The sequence below is a fragment of the Marmota marmota genome, unplaced genomic scaffold (assembly GCF_001458135.2).
Source record: "Marmota marmota marmota unplaced genomic scaffold, marMar, whole genome shotgun sequence".
NCBI classification, from domain to species: Eukaryota; Metazoa; Chordata; class Mammalia; order Rodentia; family Sciuridae; genus Marmota; species Marmota marmota.
The window spans coordinates 3,490,208-3,507,401 of record NW_025999880.1 but is presented as its reverse complement, the minus strand read 5'-3'; the positions used below and the strand labels follow the sequence as shown (position 1 = coordinate 3,507,401).

The window sequence follows — 17,194 nt, the reverse complement described above, 5'->3', positions numbered from 1 at the left end:
GGGCTCGGCGCGTCTCCGGAAGAGCGGCGCTGGGCGGGGCAGGAGCGCTGGGGTTTCCGGGTTCGGGTTTCGCGACCGACGCTCCTGACCCACTTGTGGCTGGCGGCGAAGTTTAACCAAACTGGGTTTTCTCTCAGGCCCAAGTTGCGGCGAGCGAACCAGGCCCCGCGGGATCTGAAGTGCTGGAGGGTTTGCGGGGGACCGAAGAGACTGAGAAAGCCGCCTTCCGCGGAGTGTGGAGAGCGTTTCTGCCCTCCTGTAATTCTCTTAATCCACTATTGTTCTAAGTGGAAAGGTTACTAAGGGCGCGGGGGCGGGCGGTTAACAGGAAGAAAAACGGAGATGTAGTTTAAGTGGTTCTGAATGTATTCCTCGCGTGTCCTCCACAGCCGCCAATATAGCCTTTCCGTTCCAAACTGCAGCTCTCTACATTTTGTTTATACCTGGTACTTCTGTTTGCTATTTATTTATTTATTTTTACTTTTGGCCTGGGGATTGCACCCAGGGGCACTTAATCACTGAGCTACTTCCCTAGCCCTTTTAATTTATTTTGAGATAGAATCTCGCTAAATTGCGGAGGCTGGCCTCGAATTTGGGATCCTTCTGCCTTAGCCTCCTGAGCTGCTTGGATTAAAAGAGTGCACCACCACGCCAAGCATTACCTGGCATTTCTAGAGTTGCTGTCAAATAAATAAAAGCCTTCCATATTTCTTGAAATTAAATATTCCTTGTGAGGTGGACTGAAGAATGGGAGCCAGGTCAGTCTTTCCTCACTAGAGTAGATAAGTTTACATACCCATACATGCTATCATTGAATGTCTAATGAAAATGATGTTTTGTTTTATTGGTCACTACCTGCTTTAAAACCATTCACTTGCCAAAGTTGCTGCTGTGTGACTTTCAACCATGAAATTGTACCTTATTTTCTCCCAGTACAATTGAATTCTCTGTTTAACCTCAGTTATCTTCTTTGAGGCTGTGCTTAAATCATATGAGTTCTATTACCAGATCATTTGCCTTGAGTAGAAAAGCATGTTTAAAAAAATTCAAAACCAGTCCGCCTCTCACTGTCGATTAAGACATTAACCGCTGCAGCTGCTGCTTTCTTTCTAGTCCCCGCCCCTTTTGTGCTTAAGTCTCCAAGCTTCACTGAGCTTCTTGACAAATTAGATTTTTGGGTCAGTAAACCTGAGGGCCAGGCTCTGAACTGTAGTAAATTTTCTTGGAAAATTTATTTACGTATAGTCTACTATCCCAACTACATGGATATTTTTATTTTTATCATATTATTTATTGCAGTACTGGGGGTCCAATCCAGGGCCTGGTGCATACTAGGCAAGTACTGCACCACTGAGCTACATCCCCAACCCTGAATATTTTTATTTTAAACATGAAAATGTGTGAGGATTTAGTAAACAGGAAAAAAATAAATAAAGCAATCTCTCCCAGTCTAGCCTCAGCCATAATGGAGAACCAGTATACCGTCAGTACATTAGTAGTTTTGAAATATTTGGCACATTAGTAAATTTAGCATATCTAATGTTTGCATTCTCATTTTAACCTAACACACTGAAGGCATGTCAGTGAATATTGAAGGTTTATTAGCGCATTTGGTACTGCATTTCAATAACAACTAAAAGGCAGTATTTGAAGAAGAGCACCAAGTTGAGATATGACTTAGTGGCCCACAGATATTTGATAAATTTTCTTTCCACTGGCATTTGGAATGCTGGAATGGGCATTTGATTTTGATTAATTCAAAAAGCACTTGTGAGCTGGGGTTGTGGCTAAGTGGTAGAATGCTCGCCTAGGACCCATGAGGCACTGGGTTCGATCCTCAGCACCACATAAAAATAAAATAAAGATATTGTGTCCATCTAAAACTAAAAAATAAAACATTACAAAAAAAAAAAAAAAGCACTTGCTGCATACTTACTGCCAAGAATTGTACTAGGCATGGGAGAAACAGATAAAAAAGATGTCCCTATCCCACAGTAAAACAAGTGGTTAGACATACAAACAAATAATTACATTGTATTAAAGTAAACAGTATAATTGTTGAAGGTTGTGTGAAATGCATTGGAAGTAAAAGGTGGGATCCTATAACTTTGTCAAGCAAGAAACACTTCATTAAATTTATGGCATTGGAGAGAAAGACTGAGGAAAACTTTGAAATTTGCCAGGATGCAAGCAATGATGGGCTTTTTTTTTTTTTTTTTTTTTGGCTATTGGGATTGAACCCATGAGAACCCTTTATCTACTGAGCCACATCCCAACTCTTTTATTTATTTTTTATTCTGAGACATTGATCTTACTAAGTAGCTTAGGGCCTAAGTTGCTGAGGCTGGTTTTGAACTTGCCATCCTTTTGCCTCGGCCTCCTGAGTCACTGATGTTACAGGTGTGTGCCTCTGAGTTGGGCATTTTTTTTAAATTATAGTTTCTTTTTTAAAAAATATCTTTTTTATTTGTTTATTTTTTATATGGTGCTGAGGAGAGAACCCAGGGCCTCATATGTATTAGGCAAGCTGAGCCACAACCCCAGCCCCATGAGCTGGGCATTCTTGATAAGAAACAACATTAAGTGGAGAGTGATGGTATTGAAATACTGTGGCCCGATGGGCAAAGTAGTAAATGCCTGTAGTCCCAGATGCTCAGGAGACTGAGGCAGGAGGTTCAAAGCCAGTCTCAGCAATTTAGCAAGGCCCTAAGCAACTCAGACCCTCTCATATATAAAATACAAAAAAGGAATAGGGATGTGCTCAGTGGTGAAGTGCCCTTGGGTTCAGTCCCCAGTACCAAAAAGAAAAACAAAATACCATGGCCCTTTAAGGACTAAGTTTTCAACTTTGGAAAGTGGGGGCTAGAAAATAAAAGATTTCAAGAGCTTCATGGAGAAGTTTATTACCTAGCTTATTCTAGTGGCCAAAGGGAAGATATTGTGGAGTTTTATTTATTATCGATCTATTTATTTTTCATACTGGGGATTGAGCTTAGGGGTCCTTAACCACCAAGCCACATTCTCAGTCCTTTTTAGTTTTTATTTTGAGGCAGGGTCTTGCTAAATTGCTGAGGCTGTCTTTGAACTTGTGATCCTCCTGCCTCAGCCTCCCAAATCACTGGGTTATAGCCATCTGCAACATAACAATTACTGTGTCCTGCTGAGATACTGAGTTTTAAACACCAGTTATCTGTGACCAGATTTGTTTTCCAGAAAACTCACATGCTAACAGTGTAACAATGCAAGCTGAATTAGGAGACTTTTATAAGTAGTTCAGTTAGATAAGGTCTTGAACTTGTCAGTCAAGTAGAATTCAAAAGGAAGTATGAGATTGGAGAAGTTTAAAGGAGAAAGAATCAATAGGATTAAGTGTGGTGGATTGTTGCAGTTATGCCCCTCACCTCCTCCCACTTCCCACACCAATTTTTCACACCAACCTGTATCCATACCCTTGGATTTCATTTTTTAATTTCCTTTTTAGTTGTCAATAGATCCTTATATTTTTTTATTTATTTATATGCAGTGCTGAGAATTGAACCTAGGGCCTCACACTTGCTAGGCAAGTGCTCTACCACTGAGCCACAACCCTTGAATAGTCTCTTTTTAGAATAATTTACATGACTTCCTTTTACCACAGTAATAGTAATTGTTATGTTAGTAGAGGCTTGAAAAATTCTTGCACATTGAGACTTAACACTTATTGCTGGCAACCATGCGAGCAACTCAAGGCTAGCCTCCTAGAAGATAAGGGATCATTTGTAGTGAGGCCCTGTCTCAGCTCTCTTGGTCTTCCCAGTTGAGGACCCCAAAACATGTATGAGGCCATCCTAGACAATCCAGCTCCAACTAAGATGGTTCAGACAAGAAGGGTCAATGAGGCAACACAAAGACAAAACATACAATATATTTTGGCAGGGCATAGTGGCACATGCCTGTAATCCCTATGGCTCAGGAAGCTGAGAAAGGAGAATCCCAAGTTCAAAGCCAGCCTCAGCAAAAAAAGTGAGGCACTAAGCAACTCAGTGAGACCCTGTCTCCAAATAAAATACAAAGTAGGTCTGGAGTGGCTTTGTGGTTGAGTGCCCCTGAGTTCAATACCTGGTACTCACCTCCATTTTTTTTTTTTTTTAAGCCTCTAGACTTGGGGCAGCTTGTTTCATAACATATTAACTGATACTCTAGTGACCAATTAGAGGGTGAGAAAGAAGGGAGTCTGTGATGAATATTTTTATAGCTTAGGTGGATAGATAAATCAATATTGGAAATCTATAAAAATTAGAGTAAGTAAATTGGATATATTACCAAATTGAGGAGGGAATTGTTTTTTAAAGGCCAAATTTGGAGAGAGAATAATAAATCAGCTTCAGAAATCTGAGCCTTAGGAGTTCCTTGGACAAATAGGTAAAGATATCCAGTTGGAAGTTTGATGTAAGGATCTAGAGGTAGAAAATTCAGAGTAAAAACTGGTTTTTAAGTGACAGTAACCATTTCATGTTTATTTGTTTTCAGAGTTGTTTTTTTTTTTTTTTGGAGATTGTCATCGACTTTGTTGTCTAGGAACAGTCTTCTCCTTTCTTTCTGATCTATATGCCTTTTGCTTCTTGCTTTATTATATTAACTAGAACTGCCAGTACTCTGCTGAGTAAGATTGGTAGAGTAGACATCCTTGCCATGTTCCCGATTTTAAGGGAAAAACATTCAGTCTTTCACCATTAAGTATGTTAACTGGAAATTGTTTTTATAGGTGTCCTATGTCAGATTAAATAAACTCCCTTCTATTCCTACATTGCTAATGCTACTGTTTGGATAATTGTACCCAGAAGTCCATGTATTAAAGCTTAGTCCCTAGCCTGTGGCTCTGTAGGGAGGGGATAGAACCTTTAAGAAGTTGGGCCTAAAGCTAGGTTTGCAGCTCATTGGTAAAGCATTTGCCAACTGTGTGAGGCTCTGGATTCAATCCTCAGTATCACATAAAACAAATAAATAAATAAACAAACAAACAAATAAATAAAGGTGTCCATTTACAACTAAAAATAACAAACAAACAAACAAGAAGTGGGGCCTAGTGAGAAGAAGCTATCACTGGAAACATGCCCTAGAAAAAGATTTTGGGACCCGATCCCATTTTTCTTTCTTTCTTCCTGGCTGTCATGAAGTCACAAGTTTTCTCTGTCAAACATTCCTGCCAGGATACATGGTGCTGCCACAGGCCCAAAGTAATACAGCCAAGAGACCATGAACTGAAACCTCTGAAACAATGAGCTAAGGCAAACCTTTTTCTTTATTAAGTAGATTATCTCAGGCATTTTGTCACAATGACAGCAGACTAGCACAGCTGAGTTTTTTTTTTTTTTTTTTAACTTTTTGTGTGTGTGTCTGGTACAGGGTATTGAATCCAGGGACACTTTCCCACTAAGCTATGTTCCCAGCCCTTCTTTTAATATTCGGGGTCTCACTAAGTTGCTGAAGCAGACTTTGAACTTGGGATCCTCCTGCCTCCAACCTGAGCTGTTGGAATTACAGGCATGCACCACCATGCTAGGCAAATGAGAATTTTTTATTATGAATGGATGTTGAATTTTGGCAAATGCTTTTTCTGTCTTTATTGAAAATCACATGATTTTATTTCTTTAGTCTTATTGATGTTGAATTTTATAAGTTAACTTCTTTTTAATTTTACTTTATTTTATTATTTTTGGTGATACTGGGGATTAAACTCAGGGTGCTTTACCACCAAGTTACATCCCCAGCCCTTTTCATTTTGAAACAGAGTCTCACTAAGTTGCTGTGATTGGTCTTGAACTCGTGATCTTCCTAGTTCAGCCTCCTAAATCTGTGGGATTATAAGTATGCACTGCTGCATTTAGAAAGATCTTTTTCTTTTTTGATATAAACATATTTTTATAGATTTCTCACTAAGCATTGTTTTAACAGAATATCATAAGTTTGATATGTTGTATTTAAATTTTTGTTCAGTTCAAAATAGTTTCTAATTTCCCTTACAGTTTCTTTTTTGATTCCTGTGTCATTTAGAAATATGTTGTCTAATCAGGCGTGGTGTCACACATCTGTAATCCTATCAGCTTAGGAGGCTGAGGCAGGAGGATCACAAGTTGAAAGCCATTTTCAGCAATTTAGTGAGGCCCTACACAACTTAGCAAGATGCTGTCTCAAATAAATAAATAAATAAAATAAAAGGGCTGGGGATGTGGTTCATTGGTTAAGTGCCCCTGGATTCAATCCCTGGTACAAAAAAAAAAAAAAAAATTGATTTCTGAATATCTGGGGATCTCCTGATTTTCCTATCATTGGTTTCTAATTTAATTCTGATATATGTAGAGATATGAATACTTTTTACTATGTATACTTTAAAATTTGTTTTGTGATTTAGAATATCATGTGTCTTGGTAAAGTTCTAGGTGTACTTGAAAAGAATGTGCATTCTGCTATTGTCGGGTAATGTATTTTACAAATGACTATTAGGTCAAGTTGATTGGTGGTGTTTTTTAAGTCTGCCGAGTCTTTGCTGATTTTCTGTCTGCTTCTTCTCAGTTCCTGAGAGAGAAGTATTGAAATCTCCATGTATAATTATGAATTCATATATTTTTCTTTAGAATTTTAGTACTATCAGTTTTAGCCTCGTATGTTTTTGAGGATCTGTTGTTAGGTCCTTACCCATTTATAATTGTTATGTCATTGTGGAAATTTGATCATTTAACATTGCATAAATACTTTTTTTATCCCTGTCCGTATATAGCAACTCTATTTCTTTTGATTAGTTTTTCATAATTTTAAATAATTTTTAAAAATAATTTTACTCCTAACCTGCTTATGGGTTGCTTTAAATACAATCTGACAATTTCTTCTTTTAATTGGTATGTTTACACCATTTTTAGAAATAGCCTATAACTGCACAACAGTTCTAATTTCTCCACATCTTTGCCAGTACCCATTATTTTCTGGATGTTTGATGGTAGCCATCCATCCCGATGGGCGTGACTTGATATCTTGTTGGTTTTGATTAGCAGTTCCCTAATAACTAGTGATAAACATCTTTTCATGGAGTTGTTGATCATTTGTGTACCTTCTTTGAAAGACAGATATGGTCATAAGCCAAGATGCTGACAGCCTAAAAAAGGCAAGGAGTGGGTTTTCCCATAGAGCCTCAGAAGGAATGTAGTCCTGCTGATCTTTCTTTAATTTCAGATATCTGGATTCCAGAACTGAGAGAATAAATTCCTGTTATTTTAAGCCATAAAGTTTGTCATAATTTGACAGTGTTCACAGGAAAAAAATATATTTCTCCTTGAACTCCAGTGACATGAATGTCAATCTGATACTGTCCCACAGGTTCCTGAGGCTGTGTTCATTTTCAGTAGAGTAATAAATGCTCTCTCACCATCATCACCCTAAAAAAGAGTAGATATTAAATGCATGATGCTGCTCCTTTACTGTTCCTCTGTTACCCACTATTATTGGATCCAAAGTCAGCTAAGTCCACTACAACTCTTTTATTCCCACTTTCTAGCCTATCATTACTTTCCTACACAACTCTTACTAAAATATAATTTCTAAAAGTTAAATTACTTATTAAGTTCACTAAAGAACATTAAGATATTAAGATATTAATTTTCTTTAAAGAAATTTTTGACAGAATTTATATGGTCAGTCAAAAGAATGCTATAATAAATTTGCTAATAGATTTCAAATTCCTACAAAGCGGGAGACATAATATTTGGATTTATGTTTTTGTTTTGTGGCTCTAGAGATTGAACCCAAGGGTGCTTTATCACTGAGCTACATCCCTAGCTTTTAAAAAATCTTTTATTTTGAGACAGGGTTTCCTGAGTTGCTATGGCTGGCCTCAAACTTGTGATTCTCTTGCCTCAGCCTCCTGAGTTGCTGGTAGGTGTTCCCTTACCCAGCTGGAGTGACATCTTTTACCAGATACAAAACAGTTGATTTGCATTTGTTTTGCTAAGGACAAGAATCATTTGCATCGCTTTCTGACAAGAACTATTTGTATTTTCATCAGTTTTTAACATGTTAACACTACCCCTGTAAAGTTATGGCCTAGTTCATAGAAACTCTAATTCAGATGCACACCCCTCCATACTCAGATAATTCCCAGTGGGTCTAAATGACATCCTGCATCCCAGTGAAAAGACCCCAGTAATCTCTTATTTCCAAGTTTTGGATGTTTTTAAATACTCTTTACCCCAGATAGTAAGACATTTCATGTTCATTTTCTCCCTCTCCCCCTGCTTTTCATACCCATCTTCCTTCCATCATAGAAAGTTTTTCCTCTCCTCTTACCCAGTTATATCTCCTACTTTCTTTATATCTTGGCCTTTCACTTTCTTTGAACACACAAGTATTTGTTTCTTGACTCTCTTACCCATATGTGACACAGCTGATGGCGCAGATATTTGTTCCCTAAATATCTGAGGAATAACATGAAGTGTTAGTTTCTCATTTGGGGAGATAACAAAATGATATTATTCTTTACTGAAAAATGGGCTTTATTGGTTTGGCATATTTATATTCCCAGTTTTAATCTAAGTCCCATTAGGGTAGGAACTACAATTAATCCTTTTTTATTTATAGAAATTATATCTACTAATTCAGGGATGGTAAATATATAGCCCTATGTTACCATTCCACCTACTCATACCAATGGCAGATATTGACAGCTGATTTCAAAGTCATTCTTGTGCAGCCTGAACAGCCTCAGATTTCCTCTTAGCACAAAATTCTAGGCTTCTATTACCAGTCAGTTGAAGTTGGCACAAAATGAAAATGTTTTAAATGAAAGTTTTGAATGAATAAAGATTGGTCATAGACCAATCTGGTTCTAGAGTTGATATTTTTTTAATATATTTTTTTAGTTGTAGATGGACATAATACCTTTATTTTAGTTATTTATTTTTTTATGTGGTACTGAGGCGAACCCAGTGCCTCACACATTCTAGGCAAGCACTCTACCAGTGAGCCACAACACCAACCCTAGAATTGATATTTTAAATAAAATCAATCAGATTATTTTATGGGCTTAGAAATGTATATGTGAGTATAGGGGAGCAATTTTTGTCTCTATCCTCAAATAAAAATGTTTTTGGGGAGTTGTTCCAAAGTAATTAGTTGGATGGAGTTGATTGTTTTTACAATATTATGAAGTATGTTTTCCTTTGCTTTTTAAGCTAAAAAAAATCCATGCAAATTATCAAAGTAGATACCTTTATTATATAAAAGTTTGTATGTATCATGTAGCTCAGTGATTAATCTTCTGAAATATAAGTATATAGATTTATTTACTTATTTTCTTTTTTTTAATATTTATTTTTAGTTTTCGGCAGACACAACATCTTTATTTGTATGTGGTGCTGAGGATCGAACCCAGCACCATGCGCATGCCAGGAGAATGCACTACCGCTTGAGCCACATCCCCAGCCCCTATTTACTTATTTTCAATAGTTTTTTTTTTTCCTCAATGGACCTTTATTTGTTTATATGTAGTGCTGGTAATCGAATCCAGTGCCTGACACATGCTAGGTCAGGGCCCTACCAGTAAGCTACAACCCAGCCCTCAATATATATTTTTAATGTATTTTCATTTTATCCTAAATTAATATACTATAGACTAAAAATTATTTGGAATCTTAAAATGAGTCACTATGTCTCGAAAATTTATTATATATCAAGAGGGTTGAAAAACAGAAATTAGTCACCTCTTTTCCTGTAAAAGAACTTTACAGTAAGCGCTAAATGTATCCTGTATCCAAAGGAAACACTAGCTATTTTATACTTGTCAATATTGAACAAGAGATAGGAAGTAACTGCTGGCTGTTTAATGTTCGTCTTAGAGCTCTTGATACTCACATAGAGTAATCATCAAAAGCATAGACTCTGAAGCCAAATTCCCTTGAGTTTGGCCTGTACAAATTATTTAACCTCACTTTATCTTCTTTCCCATATCTTAATAGGGTAATGGTAAAGAATATTTATTTATTCATTTATTTGTGTTTTCCTAGTGCTTGAAGCCAGGACCTCGTGCATGTTCAGGAAGCCACTGAGCCACATGCCTAAGTATGTGTTTATATATGGGTATTCACTCTTGGGTTTGACATTTAGAACAGATTAAAGACATGGTGAGCACTATACATGTTAATTATTATTTAATCTTTATAAATAAAACTTTATATCATTCCTTAAATGCTTACCAGTTTTAGATCTTTTCTCAGGAAAGAATATTAAAATTATTTAAAATGTTGATATCTTAACTCCATAAATTTTTTGTAAATAGTCTTTTTTTAACTTACAAAAAGAACTTTTGCCAAGAAAGAAACCCCCAATTTGTAGATTTCCAGGAAGAACAGACCAATTTGAACAATCTTTAAAAATATTAACTACTCAGCTATAGTATTCTTCATAAAATGGCTGTAGGAGGCAGTGCTACTAAGAAAAATGAATTTGGGAACATAGACACTGCTTTTTACCATCAATTTGATTTAAATTTAATATCCTCCCACAATGGAAAATGATTTGCAATAAAGAGATTAAATGGAAGAAATAGGAAAATGGAAACAAGATGTCATTTCTTTTTACTATCCAACAGATTTACCATATGTTTTAAAATGATGTTTGGCCATCCGCAGTAAATGAAAGAAAATGTCTTTTAAAATAATGTAACACTTTAAACTATTTTTACTACCAAACTCTTCCTCCCCTGTGAGACACATTCATCTTACTGAGCAAAGGTTTATTTAAGCTCACTTACTTCTATGTTGTTTTTAGCTCATTTCCTTTTTAAAAAAGCAATTGGTGAGTTTATTTCCCAATTTAGCTGTTATAATAAAATGTAAAAGACATTTCTGTTTTGGCCTCTAGTGTAGCATTATCTAAAGTGACGAAACTCACAGCAAAATATAGGACAGTATAAAATTAGAAACGGCTGGTGTTTCTTTAGCAGCAGTTGCTGCACTTGCAGTTGTTTTTCTTCTTTTGCTACCAGCACAAATCTGAAGGTCACCTCTGTGTACCAGGCAGCAACCCCCAAGTGTGTTTTTTAACTAACACTTTATTATTCACGTAGCATAAAATTCATCCTTTAGAGTATACAATTCAGTGGATTTAGTATGTTCACAGAGTTGTGTAATCATCATCGTTACAAATTGAGAACATTTTCTTCACTTCAAAAAAGAAACTCTGAATCCAGTAGCAGTCATTCTCCATTGCCCATTGCCCCAGGCACTGGCAACCACTGACCTATTTTGCATGGATTTGTGTATTCTGTATCTTTTGTACAAATGGAATCATAAATATTTGGCCTTTTTGTGACTGGCTTCTTTCACTTTGCATATGTTTTTGAGTTTATCCCTGTTGAATCATATATCAGTAGTTTTCTTGCCAAATAATGTTCCATTGTATGGATATTTCATTTTGTTTATTCATTCATCAGATGGTGGACGTTTGGGTTGTTTCTTGCTTGTTGGTTGATATGAACAATAACATTTGTATACAAGTCTTTGGATGGACATGTTTTCATTTCTCTTGAGTACATACGTAGGAATGGAATTACTGCTGATGTTGAACATGTTTTCATGTGCCTATTGTCCTTTTGTATATCTATGGAGACATCTCCTTTTTTTTTTTTCTTTCTTTTTTTTTTTTATTGGTATAGGGATTGAAGCCAGGAGTGCTTTACCACTGAGCGACATCCCCAGCCCTTTTTATTTTTGAGACAGGGCTCACTAAATTGCTTAGGGCCTCACCGAATTGTTGAGACTGGCTTTGAACTTGTGATCCTTTTGCCTCAGCCTTAGGATTATAGGAATATGCCACCATGCCTGGCCTATACCTATAGGTATCTTTTATTTTTTCTTTTTCAGTACTGGAGATTGAACCCTTTTCACTTTTTTTTCTTTTAATTTTTTTAATTGTAGATGGACACAATGTCTTTATTTTATTTATTTATTTTTATGTAGTGCTGAGGATTGAAACCAGGACCTCACATGTGTGAGGCAAGCACTCTACCTCAGCCCCCCCTTTCACCTTCTTTTTTTTTCATTTTTTGTTTTAATTAGTTATACATGACAGTAGAATGCACTTTGATACATCATACATATATAATGGTATATAATGGAGTATAATTTCTCCTCCTTCTGGTCATGCATGAGGTAGAATCCCTTTGGTCATATAGTTATATATGTACAAAGGGTAATAATGTCTGTTTTATTCTACTATCCTTCTTAACCTTCTTTTCACTTTCTTGATGGTATTTCTTTCTTTTTTTTCTTTTTATCCTCAGCAATATCTTACTATTTGTCTAGGATGGCCTTGAACTCCTGGTCTCAATCAATCCTCCTGCCTGAGTAACTGGGATTATTGGCAAATGCCACCTCTTGATGGTGGTTTCTCCCCCTTCCCCCCCCCCTTTTTTCTTTCTTTTTCTTTTTTTTTTTTGGAGGGGTGTTTAGGGATGCTTAACCACTAAGCAACATCCCCAACCTTTTTTATTTTGAGACAGGGTCTCACTAAATTGTCAAGGGCTGGCTTTGAACAGCACTCCTCCTGCTCCGGCCTCCTGAGCTGCTGAGATTTCAGGCATGCACCACTATACCTGCATGAGTTAATTTTTACATATGGTGTAATGTCAGAGCCCAGATAAATTTTATAGCAATCCAATTGTCCTAATACTATTTATTGAAAGTCTTTCTCTTTCCCATTGAATTTTTTGGCAACTTTGTCAAAAATCAGTCAACCATAAACATAAGCATTTATTTCAGGGCTCTAATTCTATTCCAGTGATCTATATGTATGTTCTTATTCCAGTGCCATGCTATTTTAATTACTATAGCTTTGTAATATGTTTTGAAATTGAGAATATCTTTCAACTATATTCCTCCTTTTCAAGATTGTTTTGGCAGCTGGACACAGTTGTGCGCACCTATATATAATCCCAGTGGCTCAGGAGGCTGAGGAGGAGGATGGAGTATAAGATTTATATACTGAAAACTACAAAAGACTACTGAAAGAAATTAAAGAAGACCTAAATAAATGGAAAGACAGTCCATGTTAAAGACCCAGAAGACTTAATATTTCTGCCTCATGAAAAGCAGGGTGGTAAGCAACTCAGTGAGACCCTGTCTCTAAATAAAATGCAAAATAAAGCTGGGGTTGGGGGATGTGGCTTAGTGATAAGTGCTCCTGAGTTAAATCCCCAGTACACCACCCCCCCCCCCAAAAAAAAAAAAAAAGATTCTTTGGGCCATTTTGAGTCCCTTGCATTTTTTTTTCACTTGTTTGCAGAAAACAAGTCTGCCTACAGGTTTTTTTGTTTTGTTTTTTTAACTTTTTAATATTTATTGTTTTAGTTTTCGGCAGACAAACATCTTTGTTTGTATGTGGTGCTGAGGCTCGAACCCAGGCCGCACGCATGCCAAGCGAGCGCGCTACCGCTTGAGCCACATCCCCAGCCCCTGCTTACAGGTTTTAATTGAGCATTTTATATGAATCCATTTCTCTCTTTTTTCTTAATATACCAGTACAGGTTGTACTTATTTTTAAAAAAATTTCAGTGATTGCCCTAGATTCCCTTGTATCTTTATGTGAATTTTATAGGGGCAATTTAACAGTTTCTTCAAGAAACAGTACTGGGATTTTGATAGGCTTGCTTTGAAGCTGAAAATCAATTTGAGGCTGGAATAGCATGTTAAGAATATTAAGTCGTGGCTGGGGATGTGGCTCAAGCGGTAGCGCACTTGCTTGGCATGCATGTGGCCCGGGTTCGAGCCTTAGCACCACATACAAAGAAAGATGTTGTATCCGCCGAAAACTAAAAAAATAAATACTAAAAATTCTCTCTCCCTCTCTCCAAAAAAAAAAAATTAAGTCTTCTGGCTCTTTTTATTTATCTTTCCACTTATTTAGGTCTTTTTTAATTTCTTTCAGTAGTCTTTTGTAGTTTTCAGTATATAAATCTTATACTTCTTTCATTATATTTAGTTCTTTTGATGCTATTATAAATGGAACTATTTTCTTGATTTTATTGTTGGATTATTCATTGCCAGTGTATTGAAATTCATTCTCTCTCTCTCTCTCTCTCTCTCTCTCTCTCTCTCGTCTGTCTCTTTGGCAGTGCTTTGGATTGAGCCCAGGACCTCACATCTTAGGCAAATGTTCTGCCACTGTGGTTTTTACTTACTGATCTTGTATCCTGCAACTGTGCCACACTGGTTTATTAATTCTAGTATAAATATTTTTATGGATTCATTAGGATTTTATATATCAGTTCATATATGCGAATAAATAATTTTACTTTCACCCATAATTTTTTTATACCAGGGATTGAACCCAGAGGTGCCAGATTGCTGAGATTGGCCTTAAACTTGCAATCCTCCTGCCTCAGCTCCAGAGCCACTGGGGTTACAGGGGTACAGGGGTGTGTCACTGAACCTGGCTCACCTATGATCTCTCTCTTTTTTTTTTTAAGAGAGAGAGAGATAATTTTAATATTTATTTTTTAGTTATTGGCAGACACAACATCTTTGTTTATATGTGGTGCTGAGGATCAAACCCGGGCCGCAGGCATGCCAGGCAAGCGCGCTACCGCTTGAGCCACATCCCCAGCCCCGATCTTTTTTTTTTTTAATACCTTTATTTTATTTATTTATTTTCGTGTGGTGCTGAGGATTGAACCCAGGGCCTTGGACTCGCTAGGCGAGCGCTCTATCGCTGAGCCACAATCCCAGCCCCTCACCTATGATCTTAAAGGCTGTTTCATACTCTGGAAAAATTTCAGTCTGTTCTTTAAATTTGTTGAAACTGTAATGTGAAAGGTTTTGGGTGAACATACTAGTAATATTGTTTTGGAATCAATTACTCCTGTAAAGTCGGAATAAAATTTGGTGAAATATTTCTATTGTCATGTTGCTAAAGGAAGAGTTGATTTGATAAATTCTTATGGACAAACAATGAAAGGATCTATTGAAAGGATACTGGGGAACTCACAAAATTATCAGGAGAGCTAGAGAATCGGGCTTGGTAAACATGCAACAATTAAGTGGGGCCAGGCTGTAGAAGACATAGCTGAGGGTATGCCACCTAACAACCTGGTGAGGGCTTGCAACCTCAGCATCTGGACACTTACTGCCATCATCAAAACAATTCCAACTGTCCTTGAGTCATTGTGAATTTCATTCAACATTTCATATTCCTTGTGACATAATCTGATTGGTCAAACCTAGATCAGATTCCTGTACATTTGTGGCATGGCCTGGAAGGAATGGAAGAGTACCTAGTCTTATAGGTTTTCATAATAGAAAGCTGGAACTTAATTCTCACCCGAGCATGTTCAATGGAAGACGTTTCCCAAATAGGAAGAGTGACGCTGGACAGTGAATAAAATTTTAAAAAAATAAAGCCCTTGTGAAGCATGCTTGAAATCCCAGCAACTCAGGAGACTGAGGTAGGAGGATCAGAAGTTCAAGGGTAGCCTCAGCAACTTAGAAAGACCTTGTCTCAAAATAAAAAGGACTGGGATGTACCTCAGTGGTAAAGCAACTGTGGACTGGGATGTACCTCAGTGGTAAAGCAACTGTGGACTCAATCCTCAGTACTAAAAACAAAACAATTATCGCTTCTCGGCCTTTTGGCTAAGATCAAGTCTAAAAACAAAACAATTAATTGTCCACTTTAGTTCATGATTGTTCAAAATTGGCACAGACATACTTAAGATACTCTTTTTTTTCCTATATTGCTGTTTAAGATTATTATTTTGTGCTGGGGTTTGTAGCTCAGTGGTAGAGGGCTTGCCTAGCATGCTTGAGGCACTGAGTTCAATCCTCAGCACCACATAAAAATAAATAAGTGTATTTAAAAATATTATTATTTTACTCACAAACCCACATTTATAGTTACATCATTTTTCTGCCTTTTCTATTTGTATTAATATGAACAACTACTGACAAAAAGATAAAACACCTTACATATAGTCACTTTATTAACTTATTTATATTTCATTAGATAAAAAAAACCTGGCATTTTCTACTTATTTTTTCATCCTGATTCTAAAACATTTTTGTTTACTTATTTTATTTGTCACAGTTTTTCAGAGAAATACTTTAGCCACCAATTAATGATGAGTAAAAAGTAAAATTTGAAAAGTATTTGGTTATAAGTGGCCACTGATATAATATGATCATCAAGCCACATGAATTTGTTAGCCTCAGGAGTTAGCTGTGCTACATCATGAGTTAAATGTTCTATCTGAGAATGATTAGCTGATGATTGTGCCATTTTAACAAAGATTTTTTTCTCCTTTTAATTTTTAAAAATTTATAATTAATTTTTTATAGAAGTTGAATCATTGAAGCCCAGTTTCAGGATCTCAGTTATCAGTTTATTGGCTCCCTGAATTTACAGCATATGAATGTGTGGTGTCTCTCCTAATTGCATGCATTTTCTGCCTTTTACTCACTATAGCATTATTGGTATGTGTATTCACTTTTTTTTTTTTTTTTTTTTTTTTTTTTTTNTTTTTTTTTTTTTTTTTTTTTTTTTTTTTTTTTTTTTTGGTACTGGGGAGTGAATTCAGGGGCAGTCGACCACTGAGTCACATCCCCAGTCCTATTTTGTATTTTATTTAGAGACAGGGTCTCATTGAGTTGCTTAGCACCTCGCTGTTGCTGAGGCTGGCAGCCTCCTGCTGGGATTACCTTCACCTCGCCAGGCTAACTGTATTTTATCTTGCTCTTGATGCTCTGGCATAAGCATCCTGACTGGGGAAGGGCTGCCCCTCCCAGAGTAAGCTAATTCCTGGAGACAGTAAACTAAGGAAACCAAAGATGGGGTCCCCCAACTTCTTCCTTTATTGAATTAAAAAAAATATTTATTTTTTAGTTGTAGTTGGACACAATAACTTTATTTTTTAATTTATTTTTATGTAGTGCTGAGGATCAAACCCAGTGCCTCGCATGTGCTAGTCAAGTGCTCTACCGCTGAGCCACAGCCCTAGCCCCTTTATTGAGTTCTTATACTATAGACCACTGTTCCCTTGCCCTAGGTAACAGACAACCCTTACACCCTAGAGCCCACCAAATTAGTCAATTTAGACAAACTTAAGCCTATTTACCCTGCCTTGCCTGTTCTTCCCCACCAAGCCATGATAAAACTCTTGCCATGTTTCCCACCCACC

The 17,194-nt window shown here is 36.7% G+C and overlaps 1 protein-coding gene across 1 annotated transcript in view; it reads left to right on the top strand.

Annotated features, from left to right (window-relative positions):
• The window catches only part of Rps6kb1 (ribosomal protein S6 kinase B1), a 96,194-nt gene that overhangs the window by 62,194 nt on the left and 16,806 nt on the right, over positions 1 to 17,194 (top strand). The gene's annotated exons all lie outside the window — the stretch shown is intronic.